Consider the following 24099-nt stretch of genomic DNA (forward strand, 5'->3'; position numbering starts at 1 on the left):
CAGGGAAACACCGGCCAAACATACGGGGTCCAATCACAGCTAATATAATGGTTGCAATTAACTGGCAACCAAATGTGAATTTGGGGAGGTTGTATGTTCACAAGAAATGAAATAACTAAGAAAAATTATTTATGATGGGTGGTGGTGGTACACGCCTTTAATCCCAGCACTTGGGAGGCATAGGTAGAAAGATCTCTGTAAGTTTGAGACCAGCCTGGTCTACACAGCAAGTTGCAGAACAGCCAGAAACCCTGTATCAACCTCCCCTCCCAAAATCATTCTTTTAGTCAAGCACGTTGCTAAGTTAGAGTTCGAGGGCTCAGGGGGAGGTGGGCAGCAATACTGACCAAGACACCATTTCTCCTTGGGAAAAGAACCATGGCTATATTCACAAACCACATATTGACCATTCACAACCAACTGAAATGCTAACACACCTATAAGGACAGATTTAACAAGCAGGAGATTAGAATAAGGGTTCAGTTAGTAAAGTGACTTCCACACAAACACCAAGACCTGAGTTCAGCACAGAGCCAGGTCCCTGTAATCCCATTGCTGGAGAGGCTGAGACAGGCTGAGCCAGTCTGCCAAGTCAGTGACCCCGCCCCAGTGAGAAACCCTGTCTCAAAACCCATAGGTGAGAAGCAACTGAGGAGGATACTTCCATAGGTATGTACACATGTGTGGACATACACACAAACATGTACATAAGCATATACTACACACCGAAATATCTAAAGGAGCAAGAATTAAGGTAAGAAGGGAGAATTTCAGAGAAAAGTCACAAGGAAAGGGGAGAAGTTAATTTAGCCTTGAGTTTTAGAAGAGAGAACATTGATTCTTACCATCAAAAGAGGCAAAATTATCCCTAAAACATCTCATCTAAGAGATGTGCACCAACACCAACACACACTAAACTCTCGAGAAGACGTTTTGTGAGTTCTTTGAAAGAAAAATTCTATATTGCTTCAGAAGCATGGGTTGTTATTATCTGGGCAGATGAGGACCAAGGATGAGAGAACATCCAGTTTGACCAAGAGGAAGTAATTAGACCTTTTGGGTCAGTGGAGTTGAGTGAGGGCACAGAGAGAAATTACTCAGCAGAGGGTCAAGGAGGAAGGCGGAGGGTGAAGAGAGGACGTGACAGGGCTGGAACAGATCCGGGAGAAGGCTTTCTGATGAAGAATGAAGAAAAGGTAATGGAGGGGGAGAGCTTTATAAGAGTACCCGAGAACTGAGATCTTAAAAAAGGGAGAATTTCAGGGAAAATGGAACAAGGCAAAGGGAGAAGTTTTTTCAGCCCTGTGCTTTAGAAGTGAACACAAGATGGGACATCTCAAAAAGACAAGATGAAGCCATAAGAAATAAAGAGAACCTGAAAAGTCACGAATGTGGCCAGGTGAAACACTTCCTTGGGTGTGGGGCGGGAGGGTGGCTTCAATTCAGAGGGAGAGAGATGGAGGTGGGGGCGTTGTGGAGAATTAGGATAATCTTAAGCATTTAGGGAGGGAATAGGAATGAAATCTGCAGTTTTAAGAGTAGAGGAAGCTGTAGCTGGTCAGGAGTCCAAGTGGTAAGGTACACCTCCCAGGAGAAGACTGCAGCCAGCGCCAGGAGAAGGCTGCATAGGCAACCCCAGAAGAGGAGCCAGAAGCGCTCACGGGTAGACACGGTGAGCTAGTTACAGCATGAAAAGAGGCTTCACTGGTTGTAAACAGGGTAGACATGGAGGCATGGGACATTCCTGAGGGGAGAAACAGGGATTGAATTCTCCCTAAATACAGAGCTGTTGAGTTTAATTTATCCTAGTAAAGTCATTTCAAAACAAGAGGAAATTTAACATGATTTTTCAAGGGTTTGCTTTCCTATGGGCTGTGACAGCCTGGACCAGAGGACACAGTCTGCCCACATTCATGAGTGCTACACCCACGATGGTGTGTAATTTCATCTGGCACTCCTAACAATCCCCAACATTTCTCCAGCATGAGAAGCTCCACAAAGCACATCCTTCCCACCTCTCTGAGTTCACACATCAGAAACTCAAGCTGTGACAGGAGGCAGCCCTGAGGATGTTCAATCTTACTTTATCATAAATTTCTGACAGTCTGCTGCTGTTTCCTTTTCCTCTCTATTTTTTATTCTTGCTTTTCTTGTGTGTGTGCTGTTTGTAGGTACATATTCACATACATGTGTATGTGTGTGTGTATATACCAGTGAATGTGTATACATATATATGCAGAAGCCAGAGGCTAAATGGTGGTTTGAATAGCAAACCCATAGGTGGGAAGGCTCATATATTTGAAGGCTTAGTCATCAGGGAGTGTCACTATTGGAAAGGATTAGGAGAATTAGGAGGTATGGCCTTATTAGAGGAAGTGTGCCTCTGGGGGTGGGCTTTGAGGTTTCAAAAGTCAATACCAAGCCCATGCTCTCTCTCTCTTTCTCTCTCTCTCTCTCTGTCTCTGTCTCTGTCTCTGTCTCTCTCTCTGTCTCTCTCTCTGTCTCTGTCTCTGTCTCTGTCTCTCTCTGTCTCTGTCTCTGTCTCTGTCTCTCTCTCTCTGTCTCTCTCTCTCTCTGTCTCTCTCTGTCTCTCTCTCTCTCTCTCTCTCTCTCTCTCTCTCTCTGCCTGTGGATCCCGATGGAGTTCTCAGCTACTGCTCCAGCATCTGCCTACATGCCACCATGCTCCCTGCCATGATGATAATGGACTAAACTTCTGAACCTGTAAGCTGTAAGACAGCCTCAATTAAATGTTTTGTTTTGCTTTGTTTTTTAGAGTTGCCTTAGTCATGGTGTCTCTTTGTAGCAATAGAACAGTAAGACACTGACAGTAGATATCTTTTATTTTTTATTTAAATTAGAAACAAGCTTGTTTTACATGTCAATCCCAGTTCCCTCTCCTCCCCTGCCCCCCACTGACCCCTTATTCCATCCCCTTTCTGTGTCCCAGGGAGGGTGAGACCTTCCATGGGGGATCTTCAAAGTCTGTCATATCATTTGGAGCAGGGCCTAGACCCTCCCCCATGTGTCTAGGCTGAGAGAGTATCCCTCTATGTGGAGTGGGCTCCCAAAGTCCATTCATGTACTAGGGATAAATACTGATTCACTACCAGAGGCCCCAAAGATTGTCCAGGCCTCCTAACTGAAACCCACATTCAGGGGTTCTGGATCAGTTCTATGCTGGCTTCCCAGCTATCAGTCTGGGGTCCATGAGATCCCCCATGTTCAGGTCAGCTGTTTCTGTGGGATTCACCAGCCCGGTCTTGACACTTTGCTCATCACTCCTCCCTCTCTGCAACTGGATTCCAGTTCAGCTCAGTGCTCAGCTGTGGGTGTCTGTTTCTGCTTCCATCAGCTACTGGATGAAGGCTCTAGGATGGCATATAATGTAGTCATCAATCTCATTATTAGAGAAAGGCATTTAAAGTAGCCTGTCCACTATTGCTTAGATTTTTAGTTGGGGTCATCCTTGTAGATCTCTGGACATTTCCCTTTAAACCTATAATGATTCCCTCTATTGTGGTATCTCTTTTCTTGATCTTTAAATGTCTTTTCAATCACTGTCCACATATATTCTGTTTTTTTTTAAAGACATGGTGTCTCACTAAATCTTGAGCTCACTGTTGGCTAGCTAGCTGGTCAATGAGCCCCAGGATCCTCCTGTCTCTACCTCTCCAGCACTGAAATTACACACATGCTGCTATACTAAACATCTTTATAAAGGTGCTAGAGACAAAACTGAGACACTCACACTTGTGAGCTAAGCACCTTACCAACAGGCTTACCCCTCCAGCCCTGTAGCTGAGGGTGATTTTGAACTTCTAATGCTGCTTCCACTAGCTCCCAAGTGCTAAGATTACAAGCCTGTGAGGCCATTCCCAATTTCTGTGATACTTGCGATCAAACCCAAGACCTCCTATATTCTAGGCCCCACTCTATCAGTGGGGCTATATCACCAGTCCCCTTTCATCATTTTGAGGAAAAACAACTTAAGTGCTATTTCTCTGCAGCAGAAGTCTTACAGGTGGATCAGTGCTAGGAACATGGGTAGGTATAACATGGCTGGGAATGCATGCAAATCTTCATGCTAACACCAGGCAAGGTTCTCCCTCTGAGCCTCAGCTCATCATCTAACACTTGGGATAATGCATTTCACCTGGGGAAGTAGATAAGGCTTTTCTTTTGGGAGAAACAACAGTACTTCAAGTTTGATAGTAAACTAGATGTGGTCACACCCATAGTCCCAGCACTTGGGAGGTAAAGAGATGGATCAGTAGTGCAAGGCCAGCCTGAGACACATAGTAGGCTAACTCTGGGCTACATGGGACCCATCTCAAAAAAACTACTTAACAAATGAATAAAACAATCAAGCCTGATACTAATATTATTGATAGTATGGCCTAAGCTCTTTTGTGTGTTGGTTAACCTATTCATTTCATTTCTCAGTTCTCAGTGTGGTTTTCTAATAATTAATTATACTATACCATGTATGGCTGGGAGTTACTTGGAATAAGTAAATATTTAATGTTTTAGGTGGCCCATTGGATTGCTCAGATTTCCAATGGATCTTCATAACATTTGTGAGGGCTAGTGTTAATTATCTACTTGATAAGATGTAGACTTCCCTGGGAGATGAACCTCTGGGGGATTGCTATGCACTAGGGTGAGCAGACATGACTACTGCAAGTGGCACCATTCCCTTGGGTGGGATCCTGGACTGCCTAAAAAGGACAAAGTGAGTTTAGCCCAGCCATCCATTGCTCTCTTTTTCCTGACTGTGGATGGGATGCGACCGGAAGCTCCCAGCCCTACAGCCTTGGTTTCCTCACCACGGTAGAGTACATCTTGAACTGTGTGCCGCCCAAATGAACCCTTTCTCCCCTAAGCTGACTTTATTGTGTGTGTGTTTATTTTTAATCATTAGCTACTCTGTGCCTCTTTAATTGTTCTTACACATGTAAAGGCAGGTGTCTTTATAGGAACCTCTGGGAGCTGTGCTATTTCAGAGATGAAGAATCCTAGGCAATTGTTTGTTAATTTTTTCCTGAACACAAATTCATGTGAAACTTTAAAATGTTCAAATAACATTTAAATATACAATTATTGACAAACACACCCGCTCTCCCCTTACTCTCCACACACCTTTGCCAGCCCACTGTGGCAAGCTTCGCCCTGACACATCCTCCTCTCTGCTCTCCGTCTCATGCACACCAAGGTCACTCAGTCAGTCCCGGGGTGCACAGAATCATCATTAGGCTCTGGCCCAATGAGTCCTTAAGCTGCCACCTCTGGTGACACACACCTAGGAAACACTATCAATTCCTTAAATAGCTTTGTCTCACACTGCAAAATACTCAAGCCTGTTCCCAAATCTACTTTGATTATAAACCAGTCCTTGGTCTTCCAAGCATGTTTGGTTTGTTTTTGTTTGTCTTCATTGGGTTTGGTTGATTTGTGTATAGTATGTGTGAGTATGTATATATGTCTGTAAGTATGAATGTGTATGTCTGTGTGAATGTGTGTGTGTGTATGTGTGTCTATATATGTGTGTGTGTGTGTCCGTCCATGTGAGTGTGTGTGTATGTGTGTCTATGTATGTGAATGGGTGTATTCATGTGTGTGCTCATATGTCTGTGTGTGACTGCATGAGTGTGTGTGTGTATGTGTGCGGAGTCTGTATGTGTGAATGTGTATATCCATGCGAGTGTGTGTGTGTATGTGTATCTGTGTGTATTTATATGTTCATGTGAATGTGTGTGTGTCTGTGTGTATGAATGTATGTGTTTATGTGATTGTACATGTCTGCCTGTATGAATGGGTGTGTTCATGTGAGTGCATGTTTGTGTGCTTTTGGATTGGAGTTGTGCTAATCATTCATACCTCTAGGAAACTAGTCATACGCTGGATTCTTCCTGCCCATCGTCTCATTAAAGTGGGACAGAAACACCACTGTAAAGACTAAACATGCCCCCTCCAGTCCTTGTTTCCTATGCCTCTGTTTCAGTGCCTCTTCCTCTCCACATTCAGCCACACACATAAGCCTTCTTAGCTCTCCCAGCCTTGCTAGAACCTCCAACTTGGGTCTGTTCAGTCTCTTTCAGCAGCAATAAAGCAGGAATCCTAATCACACCTCAATGTCCTGCAAACTGGTGTCTGCTTTTGATCAAATCCTTAGCTGCAAAACCCATGATATTGCCTGGGTCTTCACTACAATTCACAAGTATCAGTCTAAGTACCAATTTACAGTCTACATACCAAGTAACAGTCTAAGTATGGGACAAAGTCCTCCTTGGCTGGGTAAGAGCCTGCTCGCATGGCTGTCTCTCTCCTTGTCCTGCTTGTCTTTTCAGTTCTCCCACTGCTCCCTGATATTCCCCAGCTCTTTCTCCTGCCTTTATGTTCTACGTAGGGCCAGCAAGATGGTTCAGGAGTAAAAGCATCTGTCCTGTAAGTCTTACATTGAGAATTCCAACAGCAGAACAAATAGTGAAAGGAGAAACTTGAGTCCAAAGAGTAGTACACACACACACAGGCACACACTCATACATGCTTGCATACACGCAATCACACTACATCATGCAATCACACATATACACATACACCCCCCCACTCACACATATATTCATACACACTTGTGTATACACAATCACACTACAACAAGAACTCTCTCTCTCTCTCACACACACACACACACACACAGTCACACTTTTAAAGTTTTATTCTTCCCCTCCACAGCTTCACCTTCGATATCCTGACTTCAGTTACATATCTATGGTAATCTCATGAACTGGATCTAGTTCTAAACTTCTTTATATTTCTCATGCTTTTTACAGACCATTAATGAAAGGTTTATTCACATTTTAAGCTCAATCAACTGCAAACCAGAGCATGTGTGTGAGCATTCCTCCTGACTACCCAGGTAGAGCAATACTGGCTTTTTTGCTGAAACTTAGAATACAACTGTCTTTTTTGTGAAGACACAAAAAACTAAGCTATTTAGCTTTAAATGGTCTTGTATAATTACTTAATAGCTTAAAGAGTTTATTTCACTACACTCACAAAATCATAGGCAACAGATAATCACACTTTACCAAACACCAAAAGAAAAAAAGGGAAGGAGGAATTCACACACAATACCACCACCACCACCAAATCCAAAACAAACAAGAATTAACAATCAATAGTCATTAATACCCCTCAATGTAAATGGTCTTAACTCCCCTATAAAAAGACACAAACTAACAGAATAGATATGAAGACAGAGTCCATCCTTCTGATGCATACAAGAAACACACCTCAACTTCAAAGCAGATGTTACCTCAGAGTAAAGGGTTGGGAAAAGATTTTCCAATCCAATGGACCCAACAAACAAGCTGGTATAGCAATCCTAATATCTAACAAATTAGACTTCAAACTAAAATCAATCAAAGTGATGAAGAAGGTCATTTCATATTCATCACAGGAAAAGTCCATCAAGATGAAGTCTCAATTCTGAACACTTATACTCCAAATGCAAACGTACCCACATTCATAAAAGAAATACTAAAACTTAAATCACACATAAAAACCCCACACACTTATAATGGGAAACTTCAACACTCCACTCTCACCACTAGACAGGACCACCAGACAGAAACTTAACAAAGAAACAAAGGAACAAACAGAAGCTATGGCCAGTTGGATTTAACAGACATTTATAGAGCATTCCATGCAAACACAAAAGAATATACCTTCTTCTCAGCATCACATGGAACCTTCTCTAAAATCAACCACATACTCGACAACATAGCAAACCTCAACAGATACAAAAAAATAGGCATAACCCCCTGTATCTTATCAGGCCAACATGCTTTAAAGGTAGAATTCAACAACAACACAAATTTCAGAAAGCCTACAAGCTCCTGGAAATTGAACAATGCACAATTGCACCATTCCTGTAAGGCAAAGGACATAGTCAACAAGAAAAAACAGCAGCTCACAGAATGGGAAAGGATATTCACCAGTCCCACATCTAACAGAGGGCTGACTTCCAAAATATAAAAAGAACTCAAGAAGCTTGTCACTAAAGCACCAAACAATTCAATTAAAAACTGGGGTTCCGAACTAAGTAGAGAATTCTCAATAGAGGAATCTAAAATGGCTGATAGACACTTAAGAAAGTGTTCAACATCCTTAGCCATCAGGGAAATGCAAATCAAAACAACTCTGAGATACCATCTTACACTGGCCAGAATGGCTAAAGTCAAAAACACCAATGACAGTCTGTGTTGGAGAGGATGTGGAGAAAGGGGAACACTCCTCCAGTGCTGGTGAGAGTGCAAACATGTGCGGCCACTTTGGAAATCAGTATGGAGGTTTCTCAGGAAAATGGGCACCAGTCCACCTCATGTTTCACCAATTCCACTGTTGGACATGTGCCCAAAGAATGCACATTCATACAAGAGCATATGTTCAACTATGTTCATAGCAGCATTGTTTGTAACAGCCAGAACCTGGAAGCAACCTAGATGCCCCTCAACTGAAGAATGGATGGAGAAAATGGAGTATTTTACACAATGGAGTATCACTCAATGGAAAAAAAAACAATGGAATCTTGAAATTCACAGGCAAACGGATGGAACTGGAAGAAATCATCCTGAGTGAGGTAACCCAATCACAGAAAGACAAGCATGGTATGTACTCATAGACATAGAGCAAAGGACTACCAGCCTGCAATCCACACCACCAGAGAAATTAGGGAGCAAGGAGGACCCTAAGAGGAAAATACATGGTCCCCCAAAGAAGGGGAAAGGGACAAGAGCTCCTGAGCAAATTGGGAGGCGGTAAGGGGAGAGAGACAGGAAAAAGAGAAGGGGAGAAGAGAATAGGGGAGAACAAGAGGGTATAGGAAGACTGAGATGGGGGAGGAATAGAGGAGAACAAGAAAAAGATACCTTAATAGAGGGAGCCAGTATAGGTTTAAAGAGAAATCTGGCCCTAGGGAAATGTTCAGAGATCCACAAAGATGACCCCAACTAAGAATCTAGGCAGCAGTGGAGAGGCTGCCTGTGATGGCCTTCCCCTGTAATGAGATTGATGAGTATCTTAATTGCCATCATAGAGCCTTCATCCAGTAGCTGATGGAAGCAGAAGCAGGCACCCACAGCTAAGCACTGAGCCAAACTCCTGAAATCCAGTTGTAGAGAGGGAGGAGGGATGAGCAAAGGGTCAAGACTGTGCTGGAAAAACCTACAGAACCAACTGACCTGACTTAATGAGAGCACACAGACCCCAGTCATAAAGATGGGTTACCAGCATTGGACTGAACCAAACCCTCTGAATGTGGGTACCAATTAGGAGGCCTGGGGAGTCTATGGGACCTCTAACAGTGAAACCAGTATTTATTCCTAATGCACAAATGGACTTCAGGAGCCCATTCCCTGTGGAGGGATACTATTTCAACCCAGATACACGGAGGAGGGACTAGACCCTCTGGGAAATGATTTGATAGACTTTGATGGTCCCCCATGGAAGGCCTCACTGTTCTTGGGGAGCAGGTGGGGGTGGGTTGGGGGTTGGTAGGGGGCATGGAAAGATGGGAGGGAGATGGAACAGGGGGGTTGATTTCTAAAATGATTGTTTCTAAATTTAAAAAGAAGAAAAAAAGAGTATTTAATTTGTTCAATGCAGAGCTGAGATATAATCCCAATATTTATTTGCTTACTTCTGTACTTTTCTTAATTAAAAGTTTTTTGAAAATTTCAATCATGACTACTGTCTTTACAACAACTCTACCCTTTACTTTCCCCCTCCATCTCCTCCCTTTCAAATTCATGACTTCCTCCTCTCTAATTACCTTCTCTCTCTCTCTCTCTCTCTCTCTCTCTCTCTCTCTCTCTCTCTCTCTCACTCACTCACACACACACACACACACACACACACACACACACACACCCTATGAATCGTTTGGTGCTGTTCAAGAATATTATCATCTTTTAACTTTCATTCTCTACTGCTTAGCCCCCAGTGACTGAGACCTATTTACTTTCATGTCTCTGTCCTTAATTCCTCTCCTCTTCATCAGTCTCCAGTCACAGCAGTTACAGTTCTTCCCATTTCAGTGAAATGACTCCTGCTGACACCTCTAACATTGCTAGTGTCCTTTATGCTATTTCTTTAGTAATTTGTAAGTATCTGTCTGTCTATCTGTCTATATATCTATCTATCCATTCTCCACACATATACATCCTGTGTGATCTCTCTTCATGGATATATGTGTGAAGCAGGATAAAAAGACAGAGAAAATGATGGAACACAGGAAGGGAAAGAAGCCATCACCTGGGGTCTTGCTGTAGCCTTTTGCCAGCTGCGAAGCAGCAATCAACAACTCCCTCTGATCTTTCCCCCTTCCCAGTTGGAAGCTTGCAATTTTCTAGGAATCTCACCAGACACCTAATCCGCAGGAAAAGTATGCAACCTAACCCAATGCAGCCCTGGTGTTTCTTGGTTTCACCTTACCAGACTCGAGGCATGTCAGAGCACCCTCTTATCCTGCCTATGAAAATGGAATGAAAAGGGGAATAGATCTCTTAGCAATCTTTTGTGATGTAACTTGAGGACCACCAAAATTGTACACATGGGTAGTGCTAAGACAGTTCATCATGAGTGTCTCTTGAGGAGTCCATACCTGCACTTGGGTGTGTCTTACTTCTGTGGCCTCTCATAGGGAAGTCCACACCTGTACTCTTGGATATGGGTGTGTCTCTTTCTCTCAACCTTCATGCTGAAAACCTACATTTAAATTATCTGTCATGAAACCTCCAACTCTGCTTATTACAGGCTAGCCCTGAAATTCTTTTCTGTGTTAAAGTCACAAATCCAAGTTTGACCTGAGTTGAGTTCCCTGAAAGATTAGACAAAGTCTTAAGACTATTGGGAGTGACAATACAGAGCTGTGTCTCTTCCCCTTTACTGCTGATAGCATCTTCTATTCCAGATCTTATCACATACTTGGCTGGTAGCTCCTTGAGATCAGAGACCCTGTGTTTGCTTAACACATAAGGAACATTGAAGTTGAGGTTTAAATGAGTCTACCAGATCCAAGATAAATGATAAATAAGTATTTATTAGAGAAGCACTTACACAGATAAGAGTAAATAACCACTACAGTCTTCCTGCTCCAGAAGATGTAGTCTCTGCCATTTCAATGCTCTTCACAACCCAAGAGAGCTCAAGCTAGCCCCTCCTCCACCTTATAACTGGTCATGACTGCACCTGAAACCATGCACAAAGGGTGTGACCACCACTACACTACAAGTTCACTGGCAAGGCGAGATGCCACTACACTTCCCCTTTTGTCTAAAGAAGAAGGTTTGAAGCCTGATACAAAAACTATATACAATGATAACAAATACCAAGTATATTCTAGGAGAAGGAAAGGTAAAAACATATACAAATTAAGACCTACAACCAGCAAGAGCAACATTGAGCAATAGATACATTCTATATGTCCAGTCCAAGGGTAATGGCATATAGCAGAGATCACTCTGATAGCTGTCCTACTCTAGAAAGTCTAAGTCTTGTGTAGTATATTCTAAAAGAGGATATTAGCTGTGACTGTCTAGTCTTCAACCTCATCAAAGACTGAGAAGGAAAATAGCATTACTAGGGTAAGCAGGAAGCGGAAGCACGCGACTTCCTAAAGGTGCAAGTGAAGACAGAAACAACAACCTTGGATAGATACTCAAGGTCTCACAGTAATGTCAAGTGAAGACACAAACAGCAACCTTGGATAGATACTCAAGGTCTCACAGTAATGTCAAGTGAAGACAGAAACAACAACCTTGGATAGATACTCAAGGTCTCACAGTAATGTCAAGTGAAGACAGAAACAACAACCTTGGAAAGATACCCAAGGCCTCACAGTAATGTCATGGCAGCCAACTTTGGCTAAGGCCCACTGTATCAGACAGACCATCTCAGAAGCAGGAAAATTGAAATACTGTCATACCCTGACTTGGCAAGATTCAGCAGTCTCAATTTATCTCCTGCTAGCCCAGTGAGGACAGGGTGTCCAAAGTGAATAGAACTCTGGTGCAATGGAGAGCCATCCACTATCTTTTTCCCAAGGGGCCTCTAATTTCCTCTCCTGATCTGCTTCATGTGCCCAGCAGCATTTTCACTTACTATCTCCTCCACGCCAGGTTTCATTGTTAAGTCAATCTTCCTGGTACAGATCTCTGAGTCATACTTCTCTTGTTCAAAAACTTTCCAGTTGTTTGTGAAATTAAAACAGGACTGGAGGATAACTAAGGAGTTAAAAGCTCATGCAGCCCTTGCAGTGTACCCAAGTTGGGTTGCCAGAACCCATGCTGTTTGGTTCACAACAGCCTGTAAGTCCAGTTTCAGGGCACTTAATGCCACCTTGTGGCCTCTGTGGGCAACCACACACATGTGTACCCATCTGCACACATACATATCCTTGTGCATAATTAAAGACTAAATAAATTTTTAAAAAAGCAAAAACAAACAAAGCTAGTGAGATTACTTGAATAAAAGCACTTGCATTTGAGTCTGATGACCTGGTTTTAATCTCTGGAGCTCGACTCTTGGAAGAACTAACTCCCAACTCCTTCATGTTATCTTCTGACGTACACAAGAGTACCATGGCACACATGTTGTCACACACATTCCACCGCCATAAGTAAGCAAATAAGTAACATATAAATGTAAAATAAGTTTTTAAACCTGAAATTCAAGTCCTCATAGGAAATAAAACAACAAGAGAAACCTCACACTCCCTGACAGATCTTTCAACACATTAGTTATGTAATGATCTACCATCTAACACGGCACCACACAACCACATTCTGAGTTACAACTCTCTGCTTCCTTGTGAATTCCTCTCATTAGGGAAAACTTTCGCCATGGCATCTTCCCTGATGACATGGGCAAATAACCCCAATATTTACTCCACAACCTGCTCATACTACTTTGATGAACAGAATCATTTCTACCTTGTTACCATTAGAGATGACCTCACTGAATAGCCAAGATTCAAACCTAAACTCCACGTTCTTTATTTCATGTTATCTCTCATAATATATTTCAATTAAAAATTTTTATACTTTCCTTTTGCCTCAACATACCCATGTATAGGCTAGAAGCACCCTGACTGGATGGTCTTGCCTAGGGTTGACTTGGTCCCAGTGGCAGCCAAATGAATCAGCTACGTTCTCTCTCACATAAGTACCACACTCTGAATTGCTATATCTTGGTTTCCTATAGATTTTGTTAAGAAGGTTCCCTTCAACAATAACACCATACACACACACACACACACACACACACACACACACACACACACACCACTGTTTTATTAGGACCTCAGTTGACTTGGTTTCTCAGTGACTCTTCTAGGCTTCCTCTTGTAACTATGACCTCATGAAAGAATACAAAATATCTATATCATGTATTAAAACATCTTCTCTATGCCATCAAACAAACACAGCCTCCTGAAACTAAAATACTTCTGTGTAGCAAATGAGGCAGTTAATCAAGTGGAGACAGACTGCAGAATGGGAGGGAGTCTCTGCCATTTCACATCTGACAGAGAATTAACTTCTAGAATACACAAAGAATTTAGATAACTAAATAAGAAATCAAACATCTCAATCAATAAATGGGCTAATGAAATAAACAGATAGCTCTCAAAAGATGAAATGTAAACAGCCAATAAACACATGAAAAATGATCAACCTCACAAGCCATCTGAAAAATGTGAATTAAAATTGTATTGAGACTTTCTTACCCCGTCAGAATGTCAGTCATTACAAAACAATAAGTGCTGGAAGGAAGGACAAATGTGGCCCTTATTATACCTTGCTAGAAGAGATAAAAAAAACTAGTTTAACCTTCATAGAAATCAGTATAAAGTTTTCTCATGCTAGATCTATTCAAGACCCATAAATACAGCTCCTGGTATTTACCCCAAAGACTCCAGGTCAGCATATTACAGAGACATGTACACACCAATGTCTGTTGCAAAACTATTTATAACAGCTAAGTCATGGAATCAATGTAGGTGCCCAACGGCAGACAAGCGAGTAAGGAAACTATGGTGTACATACACAATGGGATTCTTTTCAACCTCAATTATGAATGAAGTCATGTTATTTGCAGGAGAATTGAGAGTTGAGATAATTGTATTTAAATGAATTTAGTGTCAAGCAAATATTGCATGTTTTTCTCATATGTGGTTCCTAGATTCTACATAGATACATAAAATTATGTAAGTATATTTGACACGAAAGTAAAATGAAACCAGGGGAACAATAGGGGCTAACAGGAGCAAGTGAGGAGGGGCAAATAAGTGAGTTCAGGGAGGGGCTAATGGGAGAAAACAGGGCAGAAAAGGAGGATAAGTTAAGATAATGGAATGCAATCATATAGAATACATGCTCTGTGAAAATGACCTTTTTAAATACAGTAGCATGTGTGGTTAATGAAATACATAACATATCCAATTATATTTCATTTTTAAAACTCTCCCTTGATTCCCCAGTTTTACTCTATCTCTGAGCATTGTTCTCCTCTTTCTCACCAAAGCTACCTAAAATTATCATTAGGACAAACTGTCTTCTGTCCCCTCACCTCAACCACCCACACTGAGGTCCTATGTTCCTCTAAACCCCACGCTCAACAGCATCAACTTTCCTCCCAATACAAAAACAGAACCTTCTTAGGTCTTTACATTTCTACTGAAAGATGATCAAGTCTCTGTTCTGGGCTGGAACATTCCTGAGTCCAGTGTTTGCAAGCCCAGTTCTGATTTCCCATCTTCAGCTGTCATCAAATCCTTAAGTGTGCTCCATAAATATTTGCTAAATAAACCATTCCCAAACCTGCTCTTTTTTTGGAGCCTAGGCTTCTTTTGTTTTTTATCTATTTTAATCTATATTCTCTTTAATTTTTAATTTTATTTACTATTATTGAGCTGATGGTGTGCCCGTGTGTGTGCATCAGGCACATTAGTATCCCTGCTGTGTGTGCCAGTGTACACAATGTGGAAGTCAGAGGACAACTTTTGGAGATTGGCTCTGTCCTTCTCCTTTGGGTTCCAGGGATTGAATTCAGATCATCGGGCTTTCAGGGAAGGTGCTTTTACCCGCTGAGTCATCTTTTAGGCTCCCTCAATCCTCTTTAAATAAATGGGTTAAATCTTGGCACTCTCCTAATACCAAATGCATCTTAGCAAAGCTGTCTATGCCTCTCCAGAGCCTTCTGTGTGCCAAGGATGACTGACTCAGCAAGCAAACCAAGATGAGCCCACAGAATCCTCATTGACAATATCTCAGTCATTAAAGCAGTGGTGTTTTTTCATTTTTCTCAAAATGCACAAGTGTGTTCTTACATTAAACATATCCACAGGCTTTGAAATTATGTATAGAGACCTGCAAATGCCCACACCCAGGCCCTCTCACTCCATCACTCTCCCTCATGGCAGATAATCCAGAGTCCAACTCACCAAAGCAAAGTGCCTTCGGGTTATAAAGAATTTTAAAATTTCTGACTCCCTAGCACAGAGTGTATACAAAATCAACACCTTTAACAAACTAGAGAAAGGCCTCAAAATGAGTGAATTATTTTAAAACTTTCTTTATGTTTACAGTTGTCCTTTTCTTTACCATTCTTCCCTTTATACCTCTAACGCTTGTCTCATACTTCACTACACCAGCGATGGACTGTATTATCCCTGCTGACAGCTGAAAGGTTTTGTTTTGTTTTTGAGAAACCATGAAAGGTATTTGTTCAGGGTCTGGGGATATAGCTCAGTTGATAGGGTGCTTGTCCATCATGCATGAAGCCCTGTTTTCAATGTTCACAGTACATAAACCAGGCCAGGTATGCACGTGTGGAGAGCTGGAAGAAGGGGACTCAGAAGTACAAAGACATCCTCTGCTACATAGCAAGTTTGAGGCTAACCTGAGCTACATGAGACTCTCCATCCAACAAAAACGTAAGTGACAGGGCTGGAGAAATGGCTCAGTGGTTAAGACTATTTGCTGCACTTGCAGAGGCCATAGGTTTGATTCCCAGCACCTCATACAGTGGCTCACACCACCGGCAATTCCAGTTTCTGGTGATCTGATACCCCCTGCTGGCCTCTGAGGGCAGCCAGGCATATGCAAGGTGCAAAGACATACAAGCAGGTGAAACACTGATGCACATGAAATAAAAAATAAGTAATTTTAAAAATTAAAAAATCAAGTGATTTTTTCCATTTTCTCTGAGAACATAAAAGCAATCCTCTTTGGCCACACAATACAGCCCCCAGAAAGAGAGAGTAATGAAATTGTGTTGTGGATGTTATCCATAAAAAGTAGATAGGCAAACACCTACTATGTGTCCAAGGAGATTTACATCTATAAAGATATCATTTCCCTAAGAGGTAAGAGGGAATCCTGATCCATTCAGGTCCTGTAGCTAGGTTTAGGGAGCCCCAACTTTCCTTGTGCTTATATCTTCATTTTAGAGTGTCCTGCTGGCTCCCACCTATGAGCTCTTGGGACATTGATTCCACTGGACAGAGTGCCTAACCTCCCCTCAGTTGATAATGGGAACAACTGAGAGCCACTAAGAGTTTGCTTCTTTCCCCCATGTAGTCTAGTGTGTATACTTATAACCAATTCTGACTGCAACTCTCTACTGGGAGGAAAATTACCACCAGCTCTGACATAGCTAAGAGTACTTTGCAAACAGTCTGTTATCAGCAATGATCATTTATTTTGAGCCTTGAGTTTATTCTTAAAGGACATATTCACCAGAACTGTGACAATGTAGGCAATTTTATATGGTGGATGTCTCTGCAATCGTGTCCTAAGAGACCTACAGTGACTGACAATCAAGTTCGAGGCTCAAAGGGTCACATAGTACCAACTATGTAAACCAAAGGCAGAAGCAAAGAATTGAGTAACTGTAAACAAAATCTATGCAGAAAATGTCATGGTGCATAACCACCTACCTTGATACACATCATCCCAAATTTACCATTCTATGTCAACCCTGAAGATACAGTTCCCATCTTTCAGGATCCCCAAGTCATCTTCTCTTTCCAGACATGATCTCTGACTTAAGATTGTTCTTCTTTGTTTAGTGTGTAGATTCAGATTATCATTTTTCATTACCACAACAGAAGAAATGTATAAGATATGCACAGACAAAGAAGACTCAAACTTAATCACAGCATGGCGTTACTTGGTAAGTTGTTTTTTCTCTATTTTCTTCTAATGCTCTAATTGTACTTGCTCCTCTACCCTCAGCTTTTTGTTCAAATCTATTCTTTAAGAACTTGGTCTTGGCACCATACAAACTAATGCTTCATAAGTGGTTTGGTTTAGGTTGGATTTTGAACTTTAACTTTTGACTGAGTTACCACAGGAACTAGAAACAACAAAGCCCCTGAGTGCTTCTGTCCAGGAGATGTATACATAGAGAAGGAGAGCTTAGGACCAGCCTGCATTGACCCATCTCAGTTCTCCAGCTCTGGGCACAGTGGCCAGGTCCCTAAAGTCCTGCAGCCATGGCTTCCATAACGAGTTTACTCTAGAACTGCAAACACAAATAAACCCTTCTCCCTTAAGCAACTTCCGCCAGGGCACTTTTATCACAGCAACAGGAAATGAACTAGGACAGAGGCAGACACACACAAGGCCGTACAGAAGCCCCAGACATCTGTGTTAGCCCCCAGATGTTTAGGTGTGAGAAGAACAGAGGCCTTGGTTCTGTCAGCGTAGACTTGGGATGTCTGCTGGACCAGACATCAGTACTGACTTCCTGTGATCTTTCTTTTCCTTCTGTGAGACAATGACTTCAGACCTGTGAGGGGAAACACCACCATGGATGAAGTACCTACCATGTGGGAGTGATTGTGGGGCTTTCCATTCTTGTTTTTGCTGCTGTAAACATTGAGTCAAAAGAACCTTGACTCAAAAAATTAGTATGTGACCTTTTTATACATGAGTACCATTGTCCCTGAGTCTTAGCCCTAATTAATTACAGCTACTACCTCAGAACATATGCAAGAGGTGGCCTACAAGAGAAGGCATCCCCAGTATCGGGTCACCCAGCTTCCCATTACAATTTTAACACGTGGTAGCAGCTGGTACTTTCTCCTCCACTGCCGTGCTACCAGTGTCATTGAGTCACATGACCATTACTGGATCAATCTTAGTGATGATCCTACTGTCATCAGAACCTCGCTGCCTCTGGATTTGGTGGTAATGTCAGTGTCTAAGGAACCCCCTTTCTTATCACCAGGTAAGGTAACTGGACGAATCATCTTGTTGACAAGGAGAGGTCACCTCCCACATCTGCCCAGAAGCATCCCACTTCGCACCTAAAGAGAGTGAAATTCTATTTACACCCTAGTGAACAGTTCAGAACACCACCCACACAGCCTGGTGTTAAGACCAGACAGCCCTTCATCTGTACCCTGAATTGAAGGAGCAAGCACGCCACTGGCTGGGAAGCCTGGAGCCCATCAAAGCCTCAAGGCACAGGCCCTCACTTCCTGGGGAGATGAAGCCCAGCTTGAGCCTCCTCCTCTCAGGTCCTGTCCTATGGGTCGCTGCAAAACAGCGGAAGCCCTGTGGCATCACTGATGGGAAAGCAGCCTTGGCTCCAAACACAAGGCTCCAAGCATCCCTAGTACACAGGTGACACCAAAACCTTCAAGTAAGTCTCAGATCCATCAGCACTTACAGACATCTCACCGCTTCCCTCATTCCTATAACTTTTGAGGACACCACACAGATCTTAGGTTGCTAAGATCCCCAGGATAAGCTGATTGGTTGTTGCTTGGACTTTACAGAGAATAAAATAGGTAGCATGTCAGTTGTTAACGTCAAAGGTTTTCAAGCAAGAAATCCAGTGTTTCTGATGACCCAGTCATTACTCAGAAATTAACCAGCTTTCCAGGAGTCCCAGTATGCAGGTTTTCAGAATACTATTTAAATTTGAGGGAAGAGGAAACTCACCATTCCACTAACAGTCCCAAAATATCCTCAATAAATTAAGCAGGCAGCTAACCATCCATTGGCTGAACGGGTGAGCTCTATGGATTCTCTGGTCTGGTTACATATCTCTAGCACCTTTTCTATAGAGACACTTCATATAACATCTGTCTCACCAGAAGTGCTCACAGATAAGATTCAACTATGAAAAATGAAATATTGATTGTACGTGAGACCAGCAAACAACACATGGTATTGCTGCTGAGGTACCAATGGGAGTCAACAGTGTACAGGGCATCACTGCCCAGGTGCTGATATGGGTCCCTGCACAGAACATCACTGTGTACAGGGTACCACTGCCCAGGCACCACACTACCACACAGAGACAGGATACCACACACACTAACTGACTTGCTCTTCCTGTTCCCAAACCTATCCTTCAGGGTTTAGTCTGCTTTCTAGGGACTCTCATAAATCAGGAATAAAGCCTCTTGAGACTGCAATACCAACAAAAACCAGTGCCCCACTACCACCCCCATGGCAGCTTGTCAAGGATGCTGTTTTAAAGTTAGACATTAGGAGGCAGCAATGGCTCAAAACCATGGGCAAAGATGTGACTTCAGGAAGTTGGGAAACAGAACCACCAGAGTGTGGAAAACAGGCCTGACTGAGACAAACTTCCGGGAACTCAGATTCCAAGTGCGGTATAGTCAGAAGGGACAGGGCTGGTCCTCCCCAAGACTTGTGGGAGATTACCTGAATCCTGTATTCTGCATTTCATAGTCTCTATTTTTAAAAAACAAAACAAAACAAACAAACCAAAACTCCAGCCAGGGCCTAAAGGGTTAAATGATCATTAGAGTCCCTGGGTTCACTGGGTTGTTTTGCTCTTGGCTCTGGAAGCAGGAAGGCTGTCTCTGTGGGGTTCTGGGGTCCCCTCCCTTGCTTTAGAAACATGATCTTCAATATAAACACCCTTCAAGCCACCTGAGACATCAGAACTGGCTGTGTGCACTTGCTTCATTCTGACTGAGATATTTCTCAAACTTATAATAACATTGTGGTTACGTGCATTTGCCTTTTTAAAATTACCTGTGGCATTTGCTCTAGTCCAAGGTACAACATTTCAGATAACGAATCTGTCTGATTTTCAGGAAGTTAAAAGTGCACCTTTCACTTTCTCAAAGGGGAAACTGCCTTTGTATTTTAATTATGGTTCCTTGAAATATTTAAATTACAAGAAATTTTACTTAAGTTACCTTTAAAATTGTTTGACTTTTCGTACCAAAACAACTCTCGCCTCTCTCTGGATGTTTGTCGTGAGGAAATAAGCTCACATAATTTATACAGCAATTTTACCTCATGCATAAATGGAGAGAAATCATGATGAGTGAATTAAAACTACAAGATACAAGCGGCGCTTCACACACAGAAGCAACTCCGGATCTAGTGCCCATGAGGTTCGCATTGAATCTTAAACTGCTCTGCTAGAACGCGTGAGTCCCATACAACACAATGCTCAGCATCACAGGGTACACAAGAGGAAGAAAGCCTCAGTGAGGACATTCATTGTCATCACGGAATGTTGTAAAGAACAGCTAAGTCGACCAGAATTCACATCAAACAAGGCAAATATGGCAGGAAACCCACTTCCCTTCAAAGCATGCGTGCTTATTCCAAACTCCTGTAACAATCAAACCCCAGCTCTATTGCAGCGAACTCTGAGCAGGGATAGAAGAAAACGGCACACGTTACTCACTGTTCTTCAGACATTTATCTGCGTCCTTCTGGTTCCAACGAGTGAAGGGGGGGTCAGTGCCACGAAGAAATCTAGCAGGCTAAAAGGGGGAAAGCAAGTATTAGTCGTCTGGAAATTGACGTCTCCAGGTTTTCCTGTGGCAGTTCTCACAAGATCCCAGCACAAGGAGAGAAAGAAAAAGTTGGAGGAATTACCACACCCTCGGCAGGCCACATTCTTTACAACGGAGCTCCAAACTTTCCCAGCTCAGACGGCTCGGCCTCCTGGGCAGCAGACATCCAACTTCGGCCCCACTGGTGACGAATGAGTCCACAGAACCACGGTGACTTCAACACCCCGGTCCACAGCTCCCCGCTTCCCTCGCTTTCTCCATTCACTTTTTTCCTTGCTACGAAAAGCTCATAGGTCTGTTCTCAGTGCCCCCCTAGCCAGGCCTGGCTTTGAAACGCATTTCAATCTCTCCACACAGAAGGCTTTCATTGCATTTAGAGTCCCACTAAGGCCCGGCTTTAAAAGCTACGGATTCTTTTTTTCTTTAGCCTTCCTCACAAAGGAAGGGTATTTTGTAAATTACCAGCTCGTTCAGATCAACAAAAGGTACTTTCATAGAAAGCCCCATTTCATTTTGCTCAAATTTGATTACAAGGATGGAGAAAAGGGAAGGAAGTCAAAAAGAAAACCCCAGATGGCTTTTCCATTCATCGCGGTGAATGAGCTTTATCTCTGCCTTTTGAAACTGCAGCCGTGGAAAAGCATTTCTGTTGGCTTAAAAAACTTGACAAAAATTATTGGTTTGCCATTTCTCATGCAACAGCCATTGGGAACTGGATGAAAAGACTTTTTCATGGGATCGCCTGCTTGGATCAAAATAATGGAGATTAGGTATTTCATTATAAATTACAGTGGGAGATAGAGCGCCTGTCATATTAATAGCTACCTGCTCGTGGCCTTCAATGTAGCTGTTCTCCTAGACAAAGGACCAAGAGGGTTGTCTATTGAGCTTGTACTTTAGTCCTGATCAATTTTCTATCATCAAGGCAAAAGGTGAGATGACTAACAAAGAAATTCACACATGAGTGACCTCATAAGCCTATAGATAAAACAGCTTAAAGAGGCAAAATACATCCTGAAATTATGGATGATAAGCTACATAAAGATGGAGAAGAAGACAGAGTGGAGAGTGGGAGAGGAGAGCAGAGCTCTATAATTCTCTCTCTTTCGGCCAAATGGACACATTAAAAGCGACTTGTTTTCAGCTGCAGATAATTGCAGCCTGTGGTTTGCAGTGGTCGGCTGAAAATGCTTCCGCCTACTCCTTTTCCCCTCGGCGCAGTTTCAGTCATTCCCCCTCGCTATTAACAGCAGCATTGTGTTCAGGAGAAGGCTTCTACCGGAGTCACACGGAAGAACTAAAGAACGGAGAGGAACTGCAAACAGCACAGGCTTTGAGTGCTGCACTGAGGACCGGCAATGTTTGTTCTCTACTCCGGGGCACTCATCGCCATGGCAATTCTGCTAGGAATCTAAAGCATTTTAGAGTCTAACCTGTACCTGCAATTAAAACACACAACTTTACCGAAGTACAGTGAAACATGGGACTTGGGAAAGATTCTCTCAAAAACCAGAGAAAACAAACCCCTTCAGCAGAGATACACAGAGGGATGGGTGATTCTGTTAAAAACAAGGTAGGCTTTCTGGCTGCTAGTTCATTGTTCCTTGAATTCAGGGTAATTGTAAAGAAACTATCTTTCAGGAAAAAAAGAAAAAACACAGGCTTCAGTTGTTCCCATTACCTGGAAATACAGCCCCATTCTAACATTCTATGTACAGTAAAAACACCTAATACTGGGTAAAAATATATGTGAGCAGAAAATTTTTTCTGTGCTATTTTAAACCAAAAAGCAATATCAGATTACTAATATAAAAGGGCTTTTAACTGCTTAAAAGCTTGAGAAATACCATAAATATTGGCCATGGCAGCAGTTGTCAAAATAAGGCCATATTTGGATGGACACCTATGACAGGTATAATGACTTCCAGATCTTGGACATGAGTGACTTTAGTGTATACTCACCCACATTAGTAATTTCAAATGTACAGTGATAATACAGGAAGTCCATTTGTGTATGGCTCAAGAAATAAGAATATGATGTGATCTTTGCTATATTCTATGACTACACATTGTCTTAGGCTGCACTGTCTACACTTACTTTTAAAGAGACCTGGAGGCGTAGACTTTCTTAACCATTCAGAGAGAGAAGAAATTCAAGGTCATTAACTGGTAGGTACCAGCAAACAGACAGGCTCTTCCAAGTATGGTATAAACTTGGGTTGGCATAAACCTTACAGAGGGTGATAGAATACGTCTTAAGAGTCTGAAATTCTATGTAGCCCTTGACTTATTCTGTCCCTAGGAATTGACCTGGTAAAAAAAAACTTCCAGAAACGAAGTTTCCCCCAAAGAAATTTACTTCCCAAAATTTCTTTCTTAAAACACCATGATCAAAAGGGACTTGGACCGGAAAAGTTTTATTTTACTTATATGTCACTATTGCAGTCAATTGAGAGAAGTCCGGGCAGGAACTTAAGCAGAAATGGAAACAGTGGAGGAACACTGCTTACTGGCTTATTCTTCCATGGCTTTTTCAACTAGTTCTTTTATTCAACTTAGGATATCTACCCAGGGATGCCACCACCCACAGTAAGCTGGGTCTTCGAACATTGATCATTAACCAAGAAAAATATTTTCACAGACTTGTCTACAGTCCAATCTTGTGGAGACATTTTCTCAGCTGAGGTTCCTCTTCCCAGGTGGCTATAGTTCATGACAAGTTGGCAAAGCCTAGTTAGAACACATACCAAACGATGGATCAGAGAAGCAATGAGGAATACAAATTTGGGAACCAGACTTGCTAAGGTCCAGTGACAAGCTGGTGGCTTTGACTACTCATCTTCTATGCCTTGTTTTTTTCACCTTCAAGTCAGAGTCTCAGATTTGTAATCCTAGAGTTTGGGAGGCTGAAGCAGGAAGAGGAGTTCCAGGTCACTGTGGCCTATGTAGTAGGTTCTAGTCCAGCCTGAGTTGCCTATCAAGACCCTGTCTCAAAAATGGGTAGAGGGTGGACCCCGTGTGGTGACGCATGCCTTCAATCCCAGTGCTCAGAGCGTAAAGGCAAGGGATCTCTTAGGGTTCAAGGACAGCCTGGTCTACATAGTGAGACCCTACATAAAAAAAGAAAGAAATAGGGTGGGAGCTCTCCTGCATGTTGTGATACAGTCAAAGAAACAATCAGCAGAAAGGAGAGCGACTTATAGAAAATACTTGTAAGTGTACATCTGACAACAGTT

At 42.4% G+C, this 24099-nt stretch overlaps 1 long non-coding RNA gene across 1 annotated transcript in view; it reads right to left on the minus strand.

Annotated features, from left to right (window-relative positions):
• Positions 1-24099, minus strand: part of LOC121143211 — a 585525-nt gene that overhangs the window by 437980 nt on the left and 123446 nt on the right. Inside the window, exon 8 of the long non-coding RNA XR_005880399.1 lies at positions 20752-20830. This is a non-coding gene — a long non-coding RNA (uncharacterized LOC121143211). The remainder of the gene's footprint in view (positions 1-20751; positions 20831-24099) is intronic.

Source organism: Mesocricetus auratus, unplaced genomic scaffold (genome assembly GCF_017639785.1).
Source record: "Mesocricetus auratus isolate SY011 unplaced genomic scaffold, BCM_Maur_2.0 Super-Scaffold_100011, whole genome shotgun sequence".
Lineage (NCBI taxonomy): Eukaryota > Metazoa > Chordata > Mammalia > Rodentia > Cricetidae > Mesocricetus > Mesocricetus auratus.